General features: G+C 34.9%; 1 protein-coding gene across 1 annotated transcript in view; it reads right to left on the bottom strand.

Moving 5' to 3' along the window:
- LOC124020646 (phosphoribosyl pyrophosphate synthase-associated protein 2-like) overlaps window positions 1-12,294 on the bottom strand; it is a 40,178-nt gene extending 27,884 nt beyond the window's left edge. Inside the window, exon 1 of the mRNA XM_046335887.1 lies at window positions 12,208-12,294. The gene's annotated coding sequence lies outside the window, so the exon portion shown is untranslated. The remainder of the gene's footprint in view (window positions 1-12,207) is intronic.
- Between the last annotated feature and the right edge of the window lie 12,051 nt (window positions 12,295-24,345).

The following is a 24,345-nucleotide window of genomic DNA, read 5'->3' as shown; positions in this document are numbered from 1 at the left end:
AATACATCATAACACATCATAACACATCATAACATAATACATCATAACATAATACATCATAATACATCATAACACATCATAACATAATACATCATAACACATCATAATACATCATAACACATCATAACACATCATAATACATCATAATACATCATAACATAATACATCATAACACATCATAACATAATACATCATAACACATCATAACACATCATAACATAATACATCATAACATAATACATCATAACATAATACATCATATCATAATACATCATAACACATCATAACATAACACATCATAACATAATACATCATAACATAATACATCATAATACATCATTACATAATACATCATAACATAATACATCATAACACATCATAATACATCATAACACATCATAACATAATACATCATAACACATCATAACATAATACATCATAACATAATACATCATAACATAATACATCATAACACATCATAACACATCATAACATAATACATCATAATACATCATAACACATCATAATACATCATAATACATCATAACACATCATAACATAATACATCATAACATAATACATCATAACACATCATAACATAATACATCATAACACATCATAACACATCATAACATAATACATCATAACACATCATAACACATCATAACACATCATAACATAATACATCATAACACATCATAATACATCATAACATAATACATCATAACACATCATAACACATCATAACACATCATAACATAATACATCATAACATAATACATCATAACACATCATAATACATCATAATACATCATAACATAATACATCATAACATAATACATCATAATACATCATAACATAATACATCATAACATAATACATCATAATACATCATAACATAATACATCATAACATAATACATCATAACATAATACATCATAACACATCATAACATAATACACCATAACACATCATAACATAATACATCATAACATAATACATCATAACACATCATAACATAATACATCATAACACATCATAATACATCATAACATAATACATCATAACACATCATAACACATCATAACACATCATAACACATCATAACACATCATAACATAATACATCATAACACATCATAACACATCATAACACATCATAATACATCATAACATTACACATCATAACATAATACATCATAACATAATACATCATAACACATCATAACATAATAGACCATAACATAATACATCATAACATAATACATCATAACACATCATAATACATAATACATCATAACATAATACATCATAACATAATACATCATAATACATAATACATCATAACATAATACATCATAACATAATACATCATAACATAATACATCATAACATAATACATCATAACATAATACATCATAACATAATACATCATAATACATCATAACACATCATAATACATCATAATACATCATAACATAATACATCATAACATAATACATCATAACATAATACATCATAATACATCATAACACATCATAATACATCATAACACATCATAACATAATACATCATAACACATCATAACACATCATAACACATCATAACATAATACATCATAACATAATACATCATAACATAATACATCATAACATAATACATCATAACATAATACATCATAACACATCATAACATAATACACCATAACACATCATAACATAATACATCATAACATAATACATCATAACACATCATAACATAATACATCATAACACATCATAATACATCATAACATAATACATCATAACACATCATAACACATCATAACACATCATAACACATCATAACACATCATAACATAATACATCATAACACATCATAACACATCATAACACATCATAATACATCATAACATAACACATCATAACATAATACATCATAACATAATACATCATAACACATCATAACATAATAGACCATAACATAATACATCATAACATAATACATCATAACACATCATAATACATAATACATCATAACATAATACATCATAACATAATACATCATAATACATAATACATCATAACATAATACATCATAACATAATACATCATAACATAATACATCATAACATAATACATCATAACATAATACATCATAATACATCATAACATAATACATCATAACATAACACATCATAACATAATACATCATAACATAATACATCATAACATAATACATCATAACATAATACATCATAACATAATACATCATAACACATCATAACATAATACATCATAACATAATACATCATAACATAATACATCATAACATAATACATCATAATACATCATAACATAATACATCATAACATAACACATCATAACATAATACATCATAACATAATACATCATAACATAATACATCATAACATAATACATCATAACATAACACATCATAACATAATACATCATAACATAATACATCATAACATAATACATCATAACATAATACATCATAACATAATACATCATAATACATAATACATCATAATACATCATAACACATCATAATACATCATAACATAATACATCATAACATAATATATCATAACATAATACAGCATAATACATCATAATACATCATAACACATCATAATACATCATAACATAATACATCATAACATAATATATCATAACATAATACAGCATAATACATAATACAATACATCATAACATAATACATCATAATACATAATATATCATAACATAACACATCATAACATAATACATCATAACATAATACATCATAACATAATACACCATAACATAATACATCATAACATAATACATCATAATACATAATACATCATAACATAATACATCATAATACATAATACATCATAACATAATACACCATAACATAATACACCATAACATAATACATCATAATACATAATACATCATAACATAATACACCATAACATAATACATCATAACATAATACATCATAATACATAATACATCATAACATAATACATCATAATACATAATACATCATAACATAATACATCATAATACATAATACATCATAACATAATACATCATAATACATAATACATCATAACATAATACATCATAATACATAATACATCATAACATGATACATCATAACATAATACATCATAACATAATACATCATAAAATAATACATCATAATACATCATAACATAATACATCATAACATAATACATCATAACATAATACATCATAACATAATACATCATAACATAATACATCATAACATAACACATCATAACATAACACATCATAATACATCATAACATAATACACCATAACATAATACATCATAACATAATACATCATAATACATAATACATCATAACATAATACATCATAATACATAATACATCATAACATAATACATCATAACATAATACATCATAACATAATACATCATAACATAATACATCATAATACATAATACATCATAACATAATACATCATAATACATCATAACACATCATAACATAATACATCATAATACATAATACATCATAACATAATACATCATAACATAATACATCATAACATAATACAGCATAATACATAATACAATACATCATAACATAATACATCATAATACATAATACATCATAACATAACACATCATAACATAATACATCATAACATAATACATCATAACATAATACACCATAACATAATACATCATAACATAATACATCATAATACATAATACATCATAACATAATACATCATAATACATAATACATCATAACATAATACATCATAATACATAATTCATCATAACATAATACATCATAATACATCATAACACATCATAACATAATACATCATAATACATAATACATCATAACATAATACATCATAATACATAATACATCATAACATTATACATCATAATACATAATACATCATAACATAATACATCATAACATAATACATCATAACATAATACATCATAACATAATACATCATAACATAATACATCATAACACGATACATCATAACATAATACATCATAACACATCATAACATAATGCAACATAATACATCATAATACATCATAACATAATACATCATAACACATCATAACACATCATAACATAACACATCATAACATAATACATCATAACACATCACAACACATCATAACACATCATAATACATCATAACATAATACATCATAACATAATACATCATAACACATCATAACACATCATAACACATCATAACACATCATAACATAATACATCATAACGCATCATAACATAATACATCATAACACATCATAACACATCATAACACATCATAACACATCATAACACATCATAACACATCATAATACATCATAACACATCATAACACATCATAATACATCATAACATAATACATCATAACACATCATAACACATCATAATACATCATAACACATCATAACACATCATAATACATCATAACATAATACATCATAACACATCATAACACATCATAATACATCATAACACATCATAACATAATACATCATAAAACATCATAACACATCATAACACATCATAACACATCATAACATAATACATCACAACACATCATAACATAATACATCATAACATAATACATCATAACACATCATAACACATCATAACATAACACATCATAACATAATACATCATAACACATCACAACACATCATAACACATCATAATACATCATAACATAATACATCATAACATAATACATCATAACACATCATAACACATCATAACACATCATAACACATCATAACATAATACATCATAACACATCATAACATAATACATCATAACACATCATAACATAACACATCATAACACATCATAACATAACACATCATAACACATCATAACATAATACATCATAACACATCATAACACATCATAACACATCATAATACATCATAACATAATACATCATAACACATCATAACACATCATAACATCATAACATAATACATCATAACACATCATAACACATCATAACATAATACATCATAACATAATACATCATAACACATCATAACACATCATAACACATCATAACATAATACATCATAACATAATACATCATAACACATCATAACACATCATAACACAACATAACACATCATAACACATCACAACACATCATAACACATCATAATACATCATAACATAATACATCATAACATAATACATCATAACATAATACATCATAACACATCATAACACATCATAACACATCATAACATAATACATCATAACACATCATAACATAATACATCATAATACATCATAACACATCATAATACATCATAACACATCATAACATAATACATCATAACACATCATAATACATCATAACACATCATAACACATCATAACATAACACATCATAACATAATACATCATAACATAATACATCATAACACATCAAAACACATCATAACACATCATAACACATCATAACATAATACATCATAACATAATACATCATAACATAACACATCATAATACATCATAATACATCATAACACAACATAACATAATACATCATAACACAATACATCATAACACATCATAACACATCATAACATAATACATCATAACATAATACATCATAATACATCATAACACATCATAACATAATACATCATAACACATCATAATACATCATAACACATCATAACATCATAATACATCATAATACATCATAACATAATACATCATAACACATCATAACATAATACATCATAACACATCATAACACATCATAACATAATACATCATAACATAATACATCATAACATAATACATCATATCATAATACATCATAACACATCATAACATAACACATCATAACATAATACATCATAACATAATACATCATAATACATCATTACATAATACATCATAACATAATACATCATAACACATCATAACACATCATAATACATCATAACACATCATAACATAATACATCATAACACATCATAACATAATACATCATAACATAATACATCATAACATAATACATCATAACACATCATAACACATCATAACATAATACATCATAATACATCATAACACATCATAATACATCATAATACATCATAACACATCATAACATAATACATCATAACATAATACATCATAACACATCATAACATAATACATCATAACACATCATAACACATCATAACATAATACATCATAACACATCATAACATAATACATCATAACACATCATAACACATCATAACACATCATAACATAATACATCATAACACATCATAATACATCATAACATAATACATCATAACACATCATAACACATCATAACACATCATAACATAATACATCATAACATAATACATCATAACACATCATAATACATCATAATACATCATAACATAATACATCATAACATAATACATCATAATACATCATAACATAATACATCATAACATAATACATCATAATACATCATAACATAATACATCATAACATAATACATCATAACATAATACATCATAACACATCATAACATAATACACCATAACACATCATAACATAATACATCATAACATAATACATCATAACACATCATAACATAATACATCATAACACATCATAATACATCATAACATAATACATCATAACACATCATAACACATCATCATAACACATCATAACACATCATAACACATCATAACATAATACATCATAACATCATAACACATCATAACACATCATAATACATCATAACATAACACATCATAACATAATACATCATAACATAATACATCATAACACATCATAACATAATAGACCATAACATAATACATCATAACATAATACATCATAACACATCATAATACATAATACATCATAACATAATACATCATAACATAATACATCATAATACATAATACATCATAACATAATACATCATAACATAATACATCATAACATAATACATCATAACATAATACATCATAACATAATACATCATAACATAATACATCATAATACATCATAACACATCATAATACATCATAATACATCATAACATAATACATCATAACATAATACATCATAACATAATACATCATAATACATCATAACACATAATACATAATAATCATAACACATCATAACATAATACATCATAACACATCATAACACATCATAACACATCATAACATAATACATCATAACATAATACATCATAACATAATACATCATAACATAATACATCATAACATAATACATCATAACACATCATAACATAATACACATAACACATCATAACATAATACATCATAACATAATACATCATAACATCATAACATAATACATCATAACACATCATAATACATCATAACATAATACATCATAACACAATAACATCATAACATATCATAACATCATCATAACACATCATAACATAATACATCATAACACATCATAACACATCATAACACATCATAATACATCATAACATAATACATCATAACATAATACATCATAACATAATACATCATAACACATCATAACATAATACATAACATAATACATCATAACATAATACATCATAACATAATCATCATAACATAATACATCATAACATAATACATCATAACATAATACATCATAATACATAATACATCATAACATAATACATCATAACATAATACATCATAACATAATACATCATAACATAATACATCATAACATAATACATCATAATACATCATAACATATACATCATAACATAATACATCATAACATAATACATCATAACATAATACATCATAACATAATACATCATAACATAATACATCATAACATAATACATCATAACACATAATACATCATAACATAATACATCATAACATAATACATCATAACATAATACATCATAATACATCATAACATAATACATCATAATACATCATAACATAATACATCATAACATAATACATCATAACATAATACATCATAACATAATACATCATAACATAATACATCATAACATAATACATCATAACATAATACATCATAACATAATACATCATAACATAATACATCATAACATAATACATCATAATACATAATACATCATAATACATCATAACACATCATAATACATCATAACATAATACATCATAACATAATATATCATAACATAATACATCATAATACATATAATACATCATAACATATAATACATCATAACATAATACATCATAACATAATACATCATAACATAATACATAATACATAATACAATACATCATAACATAATACATCATAATACATAATATATCATAACATAACATCATAACATAATACATCATAACATAATACATCATAACATAATACATCATAACATAATACATCATAACATAATACATCATAATACATAATAACATAATACATCATAATACATAATACATCATAACATAATACATCATAACATAATACATCATAACATAATACATCATAACATAATACATCATAACATAATACATCATAATACATAATACATCATAACATAATACATCATAACATAATACATCATAACATAATACATCATAACATAATACATCATAATACATATACATAATACATCATAACATAATACATCATAATATAATACATCATAACATAATACATCATAACATAATACATCATAATAATACATCATAACATAATACATCATAACATAATACATCATAACATAATACATAATACATAATAACATAATACATCATAACATAATACATCATAATACATAATATAATACATCATAACATAATACATCATAATACATAATACATCATAACATAATACATCATAATACATAATACATCATAACATAATACATCATAACATAATACATCATAACATAATACATCATAACATAATACATCATAACATAATACATCATAACATAATACATCATAACATAATACATCATAACATAATACATCATAACATAATACATCATAACATAATACATCATAATACATAATACATCATAACATAATACATCATAACATAATACATCATAACATAACACATCATAACATAATACAACATAATACATCATAATACATCATAACATAATACATCATAACATAATAACATCATAATACATAATACATCATAACATAATACATCATAACATAATACATCATAACATAATACATCATAACATAATACATCATAACATAATACATCATAATACATAATACATCATAACATAATACATCATAACATAATACATCATAACATAATACATCATAACATAATACATCATAATACATAATACAATACATCATAACATAATACATCATAATACATAATACATCATAACATAATACATCATAATACATAATACATCATAACATAATACATCATAATACATAATACATCATAACATAATACATCATATAATACATCATAACACATCATAACATAATACATCATAATATAATACATCATAACATAATACATCATAATACATAATACATCATAACATAATACATCATAATACATAATACATCATAACATAATACATCATAACATAATACATCATAACATAATACATCATAACATAATACATCATAACACATCATAATACATCATAACATAATACATCATAACATAATACATCATAACATAATGCATCATAACATAATGCAACATAATACATCATAATACATCATAACATAATACATCATAACATAATACATCATAACATAATGCAACATAATACATCATAATACATCATAACATAATGCAACATAATACATCATAATACATCATAACATAATACATCATAATACATCATAACATAATACATCATAACATAATACATCATAACACATCATAACACATCATAATACATCATAACATAATACATCATAACATAACACATCATAACATAATACATCATAACATAATACATCATAACATAACACATCATAACATAACACATCATAACATAATACATCATAACATAATACATCATAACACATCATAACATAACACATCATAACATAACACATCATAATACATCATAACATAATACATCATAACATAACACATCATAACATAATACATCATAACATAATACATCATAACATAATACATCATAACATAATACATCATAATACAATATAACATAATACATCATAACATAATACATCATAACATAATCATAACACATCATAACATAATACATCATAACATAATACATCATAACATAATACATCATAACATAACACATCATAACACAATACATCATAACATAATACATCATAACATATAACATAATACATCATAACATAATACATCATAATACATCATAACATAATACATCATAACATAATACATCATAATAATCATAACATAATACATCATAACATAATACATCATAACATAATACATCATAACATAATACATCATAACATAATACATCATAACATAATACATCATAATACATAATAACATCATAACATAATACATCATAATACATAATACATCATAACATAATACATCATAATACATCATAACACATCATAACATAATACATCATAACATAATACATCATAACATAATACATCATAATCATAATACATCATAACATAATACATCATAATACATAATACATCATAACATAATACATCATAACATAATACATCATAACATAATACATCATAACACATCATAATACATCATAACATAATACATCATAACACAATACATCATAACATAATACATCATAACACATCATAATACATCATAACATAATACATCATAACACAATACATCATAACATAATACATCATAACATAATGCATCATAACATAATGCAACATAATACATCATAATACATCATAACATAATACATCATAACATAATACATCATAACATAATGCAACATAATACATCATAATACATCATAACATAATACATCATAATACATATAATACATCATAACATAATACATCATAATACATAATACATAAACATAATACATCATAACATAATACATCATAACACAATAACATCATAATACATCATAACATAATACATCATAACATAATACATCATAACATAATACATCATAATACATCATAACACATCATAATACATCATAACATAATACATCATAACATAACACATCATAACATAATACATCATAACATAATACATCATAACATAATACATCATAACATAATACATCATAACATAATACATCATAATACATCATAACATAATAATCATAATACATCATAACATAATACATCATAACATAATACATCATAATAATCATCATAATACATCATAACATAATACATCATAATACATCATAATACATCATAACATAATACATCATAATACATCATAACATAATACATCATAATACATCATAACACATAATACATCATAACATAATACATCATAACATAATACATCATAACATAATACATCATAACATAATACATCATAACATAATACATCATAACATAATACATCATAATACATCATAACACAATACATCATAATACATAATACATCATAACACATCATAACATAATACATCATAACATAATACATCATAACACATCATAACACAATACATCATAACATAATACATCATAATACATCATAACATAATACATCATAATACATCATAACACATAATACATCATAACATAATACATCATAACATAATACATCATAACATAATACATCATAATACATAATACAATACATCATAACATAACGCATCATATCATGTTATGGCATCACACCATAAAGCTAAGAAAACAGAACATACAATATGGTTCAGTATGAAAGCAATGAAGGACTCATCATCCACATAATAACGGCCTGTAAAACAGAGACACCATTATAAACGGTATTCAGTATTCATGCGTTCCTCTCCTGACTCCCGGATGCGCTCAGCGCGCCGTCTGCTGATGAGCGGACGGACGCACAGATTTAGTTTTGCGCTCAGTCTCGGTAAACACAACAACATATACAACGTTTAAAAACCACACCACAAAAAAAAACACAACATTGAAACGTCACAGGCGGACCTGCTGTACCCACCAGTTTGTGTTTGTAGTGTAAACGCGTTGTATGATGTCGGATGATTTCGCAGTTTGTAAACGTCTCAACATGTTCCTCCAAGCCCGGTCTACTGAGTATGATGGACAAGGCGTGTCGGCCAATCACAGACCAGGAATCCCGACGGATAAAAATGTTCACCCAAACCCTCGTGTTGATCGTAGAGGGAAGACGTCATCACGTCTACATTAAATTTGAATTGGATTCTGAATATTTATTACATCCCCCCCAAAAACGATTTTGCTAGGTGTTTGGTCGGGTGTGTTCAGGTTACACACAGACTTGAGAAGACTAGATTCCAAGTTGATCAGATTTGTGGTGCTAGGGGTTATAATATTTCTGGAAGAAAAAAGCGATAGTAGCGTCCAGCACGCACATACTATCTCTACACCTTTAACGTAGTCAACGTGTCGCTATGATAACTTTTTTTTTTTTAACTTTTCATTTGTTTTTTTTGAAAGGTTACAAACAGCCTTTATCCCTCAGCGCGGCAGAGATCAGGACAGAGAGCATGCTCCTAGGTCAACCACTAGAGGTCACTGCTGTCTCTGTTTTTACCAGACAGACCCATCCTGCCAAGGCAGCAGCTACTCTTCCTGGGGTTTATTATGGATCCCCATTAGTTCCTGCCAAGGCAACAGCTACTCTTCCTGGGGTTTATTATGGATCCCCATTAGTTCCTGTCAAGGCAGCAGCTACTCTTCCTGGGGTTTATTATGGATCCCCATTAGTTCCTGCCAAGGCAACAGCTACTCTTCCTGGGGTTTATTATGGATCCCCATTAGTTCCTGCCAAGGTAGCAGCTACTCTTCCTGGGGTTTATTATGGATCATTAGTTCCTGCCAAGGCAGCAGCTACTCTTCCTGGGGTTTATTATGGATCCCCATTAGTTCCTGCCAAGGCAGCAGCTACTCTTCCTGGGGTTTATTATGGATCCCCATTAGTTCCTGCCAAGGTAGCAGCTACTCTTCCTGGGGTTTATTATGGATCCCCATTAGTTCCTGCCAAGGCAGCAGCTACTCTTCCTGGGGTTTATTATGGATCCCCATTAGTTCCTGCCAAGGCAGCAGCTACTCTTCCTGGGGTTTATTATGGATCTCCATTAGTTCCTGCCAAGGCAGCAGCTACTCTTCCTGGGAGTTTATTATGGATCCCCATTAGTTCCTGCCAAGGCAGATGCTACTCTTCCTGGGGTTTATTATGGATCCCCGTTAATTCCTGCTAAGGCGGCAGCTACTCTTCCTGGGGTCCAGTTTATACAACAGGACAGGAGACAGACATGGGACAGGGCTGAACACTATCTACCCTACACAACATTATGCTTGATGATGATATATTTTATATAATTAAGCAATAATGCACGAGAAGGTGTGGTATACGGCCAATATACCACGGCTAAGGGCTGTTCTTATGCACGACGCAACACGGAGTGCCTGGATACAGCCCCTTAACTGTGGTATATTGGTCCATATACCACAAACCCCAGAGGTGCCTTATTGCCATTATAATCTGGTTACCAATGTAATTAGAGCAGTAAAAATACATGTTATGTCAAACCCGTGGTATACAGTCTGATATTAACACGGCTGTCAGCCAATCAGCATTCAGGGCTCAAACCACCCAGTTTATGATGTGCCATTAAATCATTGGGGGATTGGAGTGAAATCAGCGACCTCTTGTCCAACTAGAACCATCTCAGTTTGTTGTGTCGCCATCCTGCTAACGTTGTCTTACTCATCACGGCACCAGCTGTGCTGTGTGTGTGTGTGTGTGTGTGTGTGTGTGTGTGTGTGTGTGTGTGTGTGTGTGTGTGTGTGTGTGTGTGTGTGTGTGTGTGTGTGTGTGTGTGTGTGTGTGTGTGTGTGTGTGTGTGTGTGTGTGTGTGTGTGTGTGTGTGTGTGTGTGTGTGTGTGTGTGTGTGTGTGTGTCACATATGTGTTGTATACAGACACTGAGAGTGTAATCGAGCACCAGACTGGCCCTTCCTACCTACTATTCTAACAGCAGGTCAGATATCAGTCTGGAGAGACTGGCCCTTCCTACCCACTATTCTAACAGCAGGTCAGATATCAGTCTGGAGAGACTGGACCTTCCTACCCACTATTCTAACAGCAGGTCAGATATCAGTCTGGAGAGACCTTCCTACCCACTAATCTAACAGCAGGTCAGATATCAGTCTGGAGAGACCTTCCTACCCACTATTCTAACAGCAGGTCAGATATCAGTCTGGAGAGACCTTCCTACCCACTATTCTAACAGCAGGTCAGATATCAGTCTGGAGAGACCTTCCTACCCACTATTCTAACAGCAGGTCAGATATCAGTCTGGAGAGACTGGCCCTTCCTACCCACTAATCTAACAGCAGGTCAGATATCAGTCTGGAGAGACCTTCCTACCCACTATTCTAACAGCAGGTCAGATATCAGTCTGGAGAGACTGGCCCTTCCTACCCACTAATCTAACAGCAGGTCAGATATCAGTCTGGAGAGACCTTCCTACCCACTATTCTAACAGCAGGTCAGATATCAGTCTGGAGAGACTGGACCTTCCTACCCACTAATCTAACAGCAGGTCAGATATCAGTCTGGAGAGACTGGCCCTTCCTACCTACTAATCTAACAGCAGGTCAGATATCAGTCTGGAGAGACCTTCCTACCTACTAATCTAACAGCAGGTCAGATATCAGTCTGGAGAGACTGGACCTTCCTACCCACTAATCTAACAGCAGGTCAGATATCAGTCTGGAGAGACCTTCCTACCCACTAATCTAACAGCAGGTCAGATATCAGTCTGGAGAGACTGGACCTTCCTACCTACTAATCTAACAGCAGGTCAGATATCAGTCTGGAGAGACTGGCCCTTCCTACCTACTAATCTAACAGCAGGTCAGATATCAGTCTGGAGAGACCTTCCTACCCACTAATCTAACAGCAGGTCAGATATCAGTCTGGAGAGACCTTCCTACACACTAATCTAACAGCAGGTCAGATATCAGTCTGGAGAGACTGGACCTTCCTACCCACTAATCTAACAGCAGGTCAGATATCAGTCTGGAGAGACTGGCCCTTCCTACCCACTAATCTAACAGCAGGTCAGATATCAGTCTGGAGAGACCTTCCTACCCACTAATCTAACAGCAGGTCAGATATCAGTCTGGAGAGACCTTCCTACACACTAATCTAACAGCAGGTCAGATATCAGTCTGGAGAGACTGGCCCTTCCTACCCACTAATCTAACAGCAGGTCAGATATCAGTCTGGAGAGACTGGACCTTCCTACCCACTAATCTAACAGCAGGTCAGATATCAGTCTGGAGAGACCTTCCTACCCACTAATCTAACAGCAGGTCAGATATCAGTCTGGAGAGACTGGACCTTCCTACCCACTAATCTAACAGCAGGTCAGATATCAGTCTGGAGAGACCTTCCTACCCACTAATCTAACAGCAGGTCAGATATCAGTCTGGAGAGACCTTCCTACCCACTAATCTAACAGCAGGTCAGATATCAGTCTGGAGAGACCTTCCTACCCACTAATCCAACAGCAGGTCAGATATCAGTCTGGAGAGACCTTCCTACCCACTAATCTAACAGCAGGTCAGATATCAGTCTGGAGAGACTGGCCCTTCCTACCCACTAATCTAACAGCAGGTCAGATATCAGTCTGGAGAGACCTTCCTACCCACTAATCTAACAGCAGGTCAGATATCAGTCTGGAGAGACTGGCCCTTCCTACCCACTAATCTAACAGAAGGTCAGATATCAGTCTGGAGAGACCTTCCTACCCACTAATCTAACAGCAGGCCAGATATCAGTCTGGAGAGACCTTCCTACCCACTATTCTAACAGCAGGTCAGATATCAGTCTGGAGAGACCTTCCTACCCACTAATCTAACAGCAGGTCAGATATCAGTCTGGAGAGACCTTCCTACCCACTAATCTAACAGCAGGTCAGATATCAGTCTGGAGAGACTGGCCCTTCCTACCCACTAATCTAACAGAAGGTCAGATATCAGTCTGGAGAGACCTTCCTACCCACTAATCTAACAGCAGGCCAGATATCAGTCTGGAGAGACCTTCCTACCCACTATTCTAACAGCAGGTCAGATATCAGTCTGGAGAGACCTTCCTACCCACTAATCTAACAGCAGGTCAGATATCAGTCTGGAGAGACTGGCCCTTCCTACCCACTAATCTAACAGCAGGTCAGATATCAGTCTGGAGAGACCTTCCTACCTACTATTCTAACAGCAGGTCAGATATCAGTCTGGAGAGACTGGCCCTTCCTACACACTAATCTAACAGCAGGTCAGATATCAGTCTGGAGAGACCTTCCTACCTACTAATCTAACAGCAGGCCAGATATCAGTCTGGAGAGACTGGCCCTTCCTACCTACTAATCTAACAGCAGGTCAGATATCAGTCTGGAGAGACCTTCCTACCTACTAATCTAACAGCAGTTCAGATATCAGTCTGGAGAGACCTTCCTACCCACTAATCTAACAGCAGGTCAGATATCAGTCTGGAGAGACCTTCCTACCCTAATCTAACAGCAGGTCAGATATCAGTCTGGAGAGACTGGCCCTTCCTACCCACTAATCTAACAGCAGGTCAGATATCAGTCTGGAGAGACTGGACCTTCCTACCCACTAATCTAACAGCAGGTCAGATATCAGTCTGGAGAGACCTTCCTACCCACTAATCTAACAGCAGGTCAGATATCAGTCTGGAGAGACCTTCCTACCCACTAATCTAACAGCAGGTCAGATATCAGTCTGGAGAGACCTTCCTACCCACTAATCTAACAGCAGGTCAGATATCAGTCTGGAGAGACCTTCCTACCCACTAATCTAACAGCAGGTCAGATATCAGTCTGGAGAGACTGGCCCTTCCTACCCACTAATCTAACAGCAGGTCAGATATCAGTCTGGAGAGACCTTCCTACCCACTAATCTAACAGCAGGTCAGATATCAGTCTGGAGAGACTGGCCCTTCCTACCTACTAATCTAACAGAAGGTCAGATATCAGTCTGGAGAGACCTTCCTACCCACTAATCTAACAGCAGGCCAGATATCAGTCTGGAGAGACCTTCCTACCCACTATTCTAACAGCAGGTCAGATATCAGTCTGGAGAGACCTTCCTACCCACTAATCTAACAGCAGGTCAGATATCAGTCTGGAGAGACCTTCCTACCCACTAATCTAACAGCAGGTCAGATATCAGTCTGGAGAGACTGGCCCTTCCTACCCACTAATCTAACAGAAGGTCAGATATCAGTCTGGAGAGACCTTCCTACCCACTAATCTAACAGCAGGCCAGATATCAGTCTGGAGAGACCTTCCTACCCACTATTCTAACAGCAGGTCAGATATCAGTCTGGAGAGACTGGCCCTTCCTACCCACTAATCTAACAGCAGGTCAGATATCAGTCTGGAGAGACCTTCCTACCTACTATTCTAACAGAAGGTCAGATATCAGTCTGGAGAGACCTTCCTACCCACTAATCTAACAGCAGGTCAGATATCAGTCTGGAGAGACCTTCCTACCCACTAATCTAACAGCAGGTCAGATATCAGTCTGGAGAGACTGGCCCTTCCTACCCACTAATCTAACAGCAGGTCAGATATCAGTCTGGAGAGACCTTCCTACCTACTATTCTAACAGCAGGTCAGATATCAGTCTGGAGAGACTGGCCCTTCCTACACACTAATCTAACAGCAGGTCAGATATCAGTCTGGAGAGACCTTCCTACCTACTAATCTAACAGCAGGCCAGATATCAGTCTGGAGAGACTGGCCCTTCCTACCTACTAATCTAACAGCAGGTCAGATATCAGTCTGGAGAGACCTTCCTACCTACTAATCTAACAGCAGTTCAGATATCAGTCTGGAGAGACTGGCCCTTCCTACCTACTAATCTAACAGCAGGTCAGATATCAGTCTGGAGAGACCTTCCTACCCACTAATCTAACAGCAGGTCAGATATCAGTCTGGAGAGACCTTCCTACCACTAATCTAACAGCAGGTCAGATATCAGTCTGGAGAGACTGGACCTTCCTACCCACTAATCTAACAGCAGGTCAGATATCAGTCTGGAGAGACTGGCCCTTCCTACCCACTAATCTAACAGCAGGTCAGCTATCAGTCTGGAGAGACCTTCCTACCCACTAATCTAACAGCAGGTCAGATATCAGTCTGGAGAGACCTTCCTACACACTAATCTAACAGCAGGTCAGATATCAGTCTGGAGAGACTGGCCCTTCCTACCCACTAATCTAACAGCAGGTCAGATATCAGTCTGGAGAGACTGGCCCTTCCTACCTACTAATCTAACAGCAGGTCAGATATCAGTCTGGAGAGACCTTCCTACCTACTAATCTAACAGCAGTTCAGATATCAGTCTGGAGAGACTGGCCCTTCCTACCTACTAATCTAACAGCAGTTCAGATATCAGTCTGGAGAGACCTTCCTACCCACTAATCTAACAGCAGGTCAGATATCAGTCTGGAGAGACTGGACCTTCCTACCCACTAATCCAACAGCAGGTCAGATATCAGTCTGGAGAGACTGGACCTTCCTACCTACTAATCTAACAGCAGGTCAGATATCAGTCTGGAGAGACCTTCCTACACACTAATCTAACAGCAGGTCAGATATCAGTCTGGAGAGACTGGACCTTCCTACCCACTAATCTAACAGCAGGTCAGATATCAGTCTGGAGAGACCTTCCTACCCACTAATCTAACAGCAATCAGATATCAGTCTGGAGAGACCTTCCTACCCACTAATCTAACAGCCGGTCAGATATCAGTCTGGAGAGACCTTCCTACACACTAATCTAACAGCAGGTCAGATATCAGTCTGGAGAGACTGGCCCTTCCTACCCACTAATCTAACAGCAGGTCAGATATCAGTCTGGAGAGACTGGACCTTCCTACCCACTAATCTAACAGCAGGTCAGATATCAGTCTGGAGAGACTGGACCTTCCTACCCACTAATCCAACAGCAGGTCAGATATCAGTCTGGAGAGACCTTCCTACCCACTAATCTAACAGCAGGTCAGATATCAGCCTGGAGAGACCTTCCTACCTACTATCTAACAGCAGGTCAGATATCAGTCTGGAGAGACTGGACCTTCCTACCTACTAATCTAACAGCAGGTCAGATATCAGTCTGGAGAGACCTTCCTACCTACTAATCTAACAGCAGGTCAGATATCAGTCTGGAGAGACTGGCCCTTCCTACCTACTATTCTAACAGCAGGTCAGATATCAGTCTGGAGAGACTGGACCTTCCTACCCACTAATCTAACAGCAGGTCAGATATCAGTCTGGAGAGACCTTCCTACCCACTAATCTAACAGCAGGTCAGATATCAGTCTGGAGAGACCTTCCTACCCACTAATCTAACAGCAGGTCAGATATCAGTCTGGAGAGACCTTCCTACACACTAATCTAACAGCAGGTCAGATATCAGTCTGGAGAGACTGGCCCTTCCTACCCACTAATCTAACAGCAGGTCAGATATCAGTCTGGAGAGACTGGACCTTCCTACCCACTAATCTAACAGCAGGTCAGATATCAGTCTGGAGAGACTGGACCTTCCTACCCACTAATCCAACAGCAGGTCAGATATCAGTCTGGAGAGACCTTCCTACCCACTAATCTAACAGCAGGTCAGATATCAGCCTGGAGAGACCTTCCTACCTACTATTCTAACAGCAGGTCAGATGTCAGTCTGGAGAGACTGGACCTTCCTACCTACTAATCTAACAGCAGGTCAGATGTCAGTCTGGAGAGACCTTCCTACACACTAATCTAACAGCAGGTCAGATATCAGTCTGGAGAGACTGGACCTTCCTACCTACTAATCTAACAGCAGGTCAGATGTCAGTCTGGAGAGACCTTCCTACACACTAATCTAACAGCAGGTCAGATATCAGTCTGGAGAGACCTTCCTACCTACTAATCTAACAGCAGGTCAGATATCAGTCTGGAGAGACCTTCCTACCTACTAATCTAACAGCAGGTCAGATATCAGTCTGGAGAGACCTTCCTACCTACTATTCTAACAGCAGGTCAGATATCAGTCTGGAGAGACTGGCCCTTCCTACCTACTATTCTAACAGCAGGTCAGATGTCAGTCTGGAGAGACTGGCCCTTCCTACCTACTAATCTAACAGCAGGTCAGATATCAGTCTGGAGAGACTGGACCTTCCTACCCACTAATCCAACAGCAGGTCAGATATCAGTCTGGAGAGACCTTCCTACCTACTATTCTAACAGCAGGTCAGATATCAGTCTGGAGAGACCTTCCTACCCACTAATATAACAGCAGGTCAGATATCAGTCTGGAGAGACCTTCCTACCTACTATTCTAACAGCAGGTCAGATATCAGTCTGGAGAGACCTTCCTACCCACTAATCCAACAGCAGGTCAGATATCAGTCTGGAGAGACCTTCCTACCCACTAATCTAACAGCAGGTCAGATATCAGTCTGGAGAGACTGGCCCTTCCTACCTACTAATCTAACAGCAGGTCAGATATCAGTCTGGAGAGACTGGCCCTTCCTACCCACTAATCCAACAGCAGGTCAGATATCAGTCTGGAGAGACTGGCCCTTCCTACCTACTATTCTAACAGCAGGTCAGATATCAGTCTGGAGAGACTGGCCCTTCCTACCTACTATTCTAACAGCAGGTCAGATATCAGTCTGGAGAGACCTTCCTACCCACTAATCTAACAGCAGGTCAGATATCAGTCTGGAGAGACCTTCCTACCCACTAATTTAACAGCAGGTCAGATATCAGTCTGGAGAGACTGGCCCTTCCTACCCACTATTCTAACAGCAGGTCAGATATCAGTCTGGAGAGACTGGCCCTTCCTACCCACTAATCTAACAGCAGGTCAGATATCAGTCTGGAGAGACTGGCCCTTCCTACCTACTAATCTAACAGCAGGTCAGATATCAGTCTGGAGAGACCTTCCTACCTACTAATCTAACAGCAGTTCAGATATCAGTCTGGAGAGACTGGCCCTTCCTACCCACTAATCTAACAGCAGGTCAGATATCAGTCTGGAGAGACTGGACCTTCCTACCCACTAATCTAACAGCAGGTCAGATATCAGTCTGGAGAGACTGGACCTTCCTACCCACTAATCCAACAGCAGGTCAGATATCAGTCTGGAGAGACTGGACCTTCCTACCTACTAATCTAACAGCAGGTCAGATATCAGTCTGGAGAGACCTTCCTACACACTAATCTAACAGCAGGTCAGATATCAGTCTGGAGAGACTGGACCTTCCTACCCACTAATCTAACAGCAGGTCAGATATCAGTCTGGAGAGACCTTCCTACCCACTAATCTAACAGCAGGTCAGATATCAGTCTGGAGAGACCTTCCTACCCACTAATCTAACAGCAGGTCAGATATCAGTCTGGAGAGACCTTCCTACACACTAATCTAACAGCAGGTCAGATATCAGTCTGGAGAGACTGGCCCTTCCTACCCACTAATCTAACAGCAGGTCAGATATCAGTCTGGAGAGACTGGACCTTCCTACCCACTAATCTAACAGCAGGTCAGATATCAGTCTGGAGAGACTGGACCTTCCTACCCACTAATCCAACAGCAGGTCAGATATCAGTCTGGAGAGACCTTCCTACCCACTAATCTAACAGCAGGTCAGATATCAGTCTGGAGAGACTGGCCCTTCCTACCCACTAATCTAACAGCAGGTCAGATATCAGTCTGGAGAGACTGGACCTTCCTACCCACTAATCTAACAGCAGGTCAGATATCAGTCTGGAGAGACTGGACCTTCCTACCCACTAATCTAACAGCAGGTCAGATATCAGTCTGGAGAGACCTTCCTACCCACTAATCTAACAGCAGGTCAGATATCAGTCTGGAGAGACTGGCCCTTCCTACCCACTAATCTAACAGAAGGTCAGATATCAGTCTGGAGAGACTTTCCTACCGTCTAATCTAACAGCAGGCCAGATATCAGTCTGGAGAGACCTTCCTACCCACTATTCTAACAGCAGGTCAGATATCAGTCTGGAGAGACCTTCCTACCCACTAATCTAACAGCAGGTCAGATATCAGTCTGGAGAGACTGGCCCTTCCTACCCACTAATCTAACAGCAGGTCAGATATCAGTCTGGAGAGACCTTCCTACCTACTATTCTAACAGCAGGTCAGATATCAGTCTGGAGAGACTGGCCCTTCCTACACACTAATCTAACAGCAGGTCAGATATCAGTCTGGAGAGACCTTCCTACCTACTATTCTAACAGCAGGTCAGATATCAGTCTGGAGAGACCTTCCTACCCACTAATCCAACAGCAGGTCAGATATCAGTCTGGAGAGACCTTCCTACCCACTAATCTAACAGCAGGTCAGATATCAGTCTGGAGAGACTGGCCCTTCCTACCTACTAATCTAACAGCAGGTCAGATATCAGTCTGGAGAGACTGGCCCTTCCTACCCACTAATCCAACAGCAGGTCAGATATCAGTCTGGAGAGACTGGCCCTTCCTACCTACTATTCTAACAGCAGGTCAGATATCAGTCTGGAGAGACTGGCCCTTCCTACCTACTATTCTAACAGCAGGTCAGATATCAGTCTGGAGAGACCTTCCTACCCACTAATCTAACAGCAGGTCAGATATCAGTCTGGAGAGACCTTCCTACCCACTAATCTAACAGCAGGTCAGATATCAGTCTGGAGAGACTGGCCCTTCCTACCCACTATTCTAACAGCAGGTCAGATATCAGTCTGGAGAGACTGGCCCTTCCTACCCACTAATCTAACAGCAGGTCAGATATCAGTCTGGAGAGACTGGCCCTTCCTACCTACTAATCTAACAGCAGGTCAGATATCAGTCTGGAGAGACCTTCCTACCTACTATTCTAACAGCAGGTCAGATATCAGTCTGGAGAGACCTTCCTACCCACTATTCTAACAGCAGGTCAGATATCAGTCTGGAGAGACTGGCCCTTCCTACCCACTATTCTAACAGCAGGTCAGATATCAGTCTGGAGAGACCTTCCTACCCACTAATCTAACAGCAGGTCAGATATCAGTCTGGAGAGACCTTCCTACACACTAATCTAACAGCAGGTCAGATATCAGTCTGGAGAGACTGGACCTTCCTACCCACTAATCTAACAGCAGGTCAGATATCAGTCTGGAGAGACTGGCCCTTCCTACCCACTAATCTAACAGCAGGTCAGATATCAGTCTGGAGAGACCTTCCTACCCACTAATCTAACAGCAGGTCAGATATCAGTCTGGAGAGACCTTCCTACACACTAATCTAACAGCAGGTCAGATATCAGTCTGGAGAGACTGGCCCTTCCTACCCACTAATCTAACAGCAGGTCAGATATCAGTCTGGAGAGACTGGACCTTCCTACCCACTAATCTAACAGCAGGTCAGATATCAGTCTGGAGAGACTGGACCTTCCTACCCACTAATCCAACAGCAGGTCAGATATCAGTCTGGAGAGACTGGACCTTCCTACCTACTAATCTAACAGCAGGTCAGATATCAGCCTGGAGAGACCTTCCTACCTACTATTCTAACAGCAGGTCAGATGTCAGTCTGGAGAGACTGGACCTTCCTACCTACTAATCTAACAGCAGGTCAGATATCAGCCTGGAGAGACCTTCCTACCTACTAATCTAACAGCAGGTCAGATATCAGTCTGGAGAGACTGGCCCTTCCTACCTACTATTCTAACAGCAGGTCAGATGTCAGTCTGGAGAGACCTTCCTACACACTAATCTAACAGCAGGTCAGATATCAGTCTGGAGAGACCTTCCTACCTACTAATCTAACAGCAGGTCAGATATCAGTCTGGAGAGACCTTCCTACCTACTAATCTAACAGCAGGTCAGATATCAGTCTGGAGAGACCTTCCTACCTACTATTCTAACAGCAGGTCAGATATCAGTCTGGAGAGACTGGCCCTTCCTACCTACTATTCTAACAGCAGGTCAGATGTCAGTCTGGAGAGACTGGCCCTTCCTACCTACTAATCTAACAGCAGGTCAGATATCAGTCTGGAGAGACTGGACCTTCCTACCCACTAATCTAACAGCAGGTCAG

Source organism: Oncorhynchus gorbuscha, unplaced genomic scaffold (genome assembly GCF_021184085.1).
Source record: "Oncorhynchus gorbuscha isolate QuinsamMale2020 ecotype Even-year unplaced genomic scaffold, OgorEven_v1.0 Un_scaffold_872, whole genome shotgun sequence".
Classification (NCBI taxonomy): Eukaryota; Metazoa; Chordata; class Actinopteri; order Salmoniformes; family Salmonidae; genus Oncorhynchus; species Oncorhynchus gorbuscha.
Note: the sequence above shows the minus strand (reverse complement) of the source record. Positions and strands in the feature narration are given on the sequence as shown.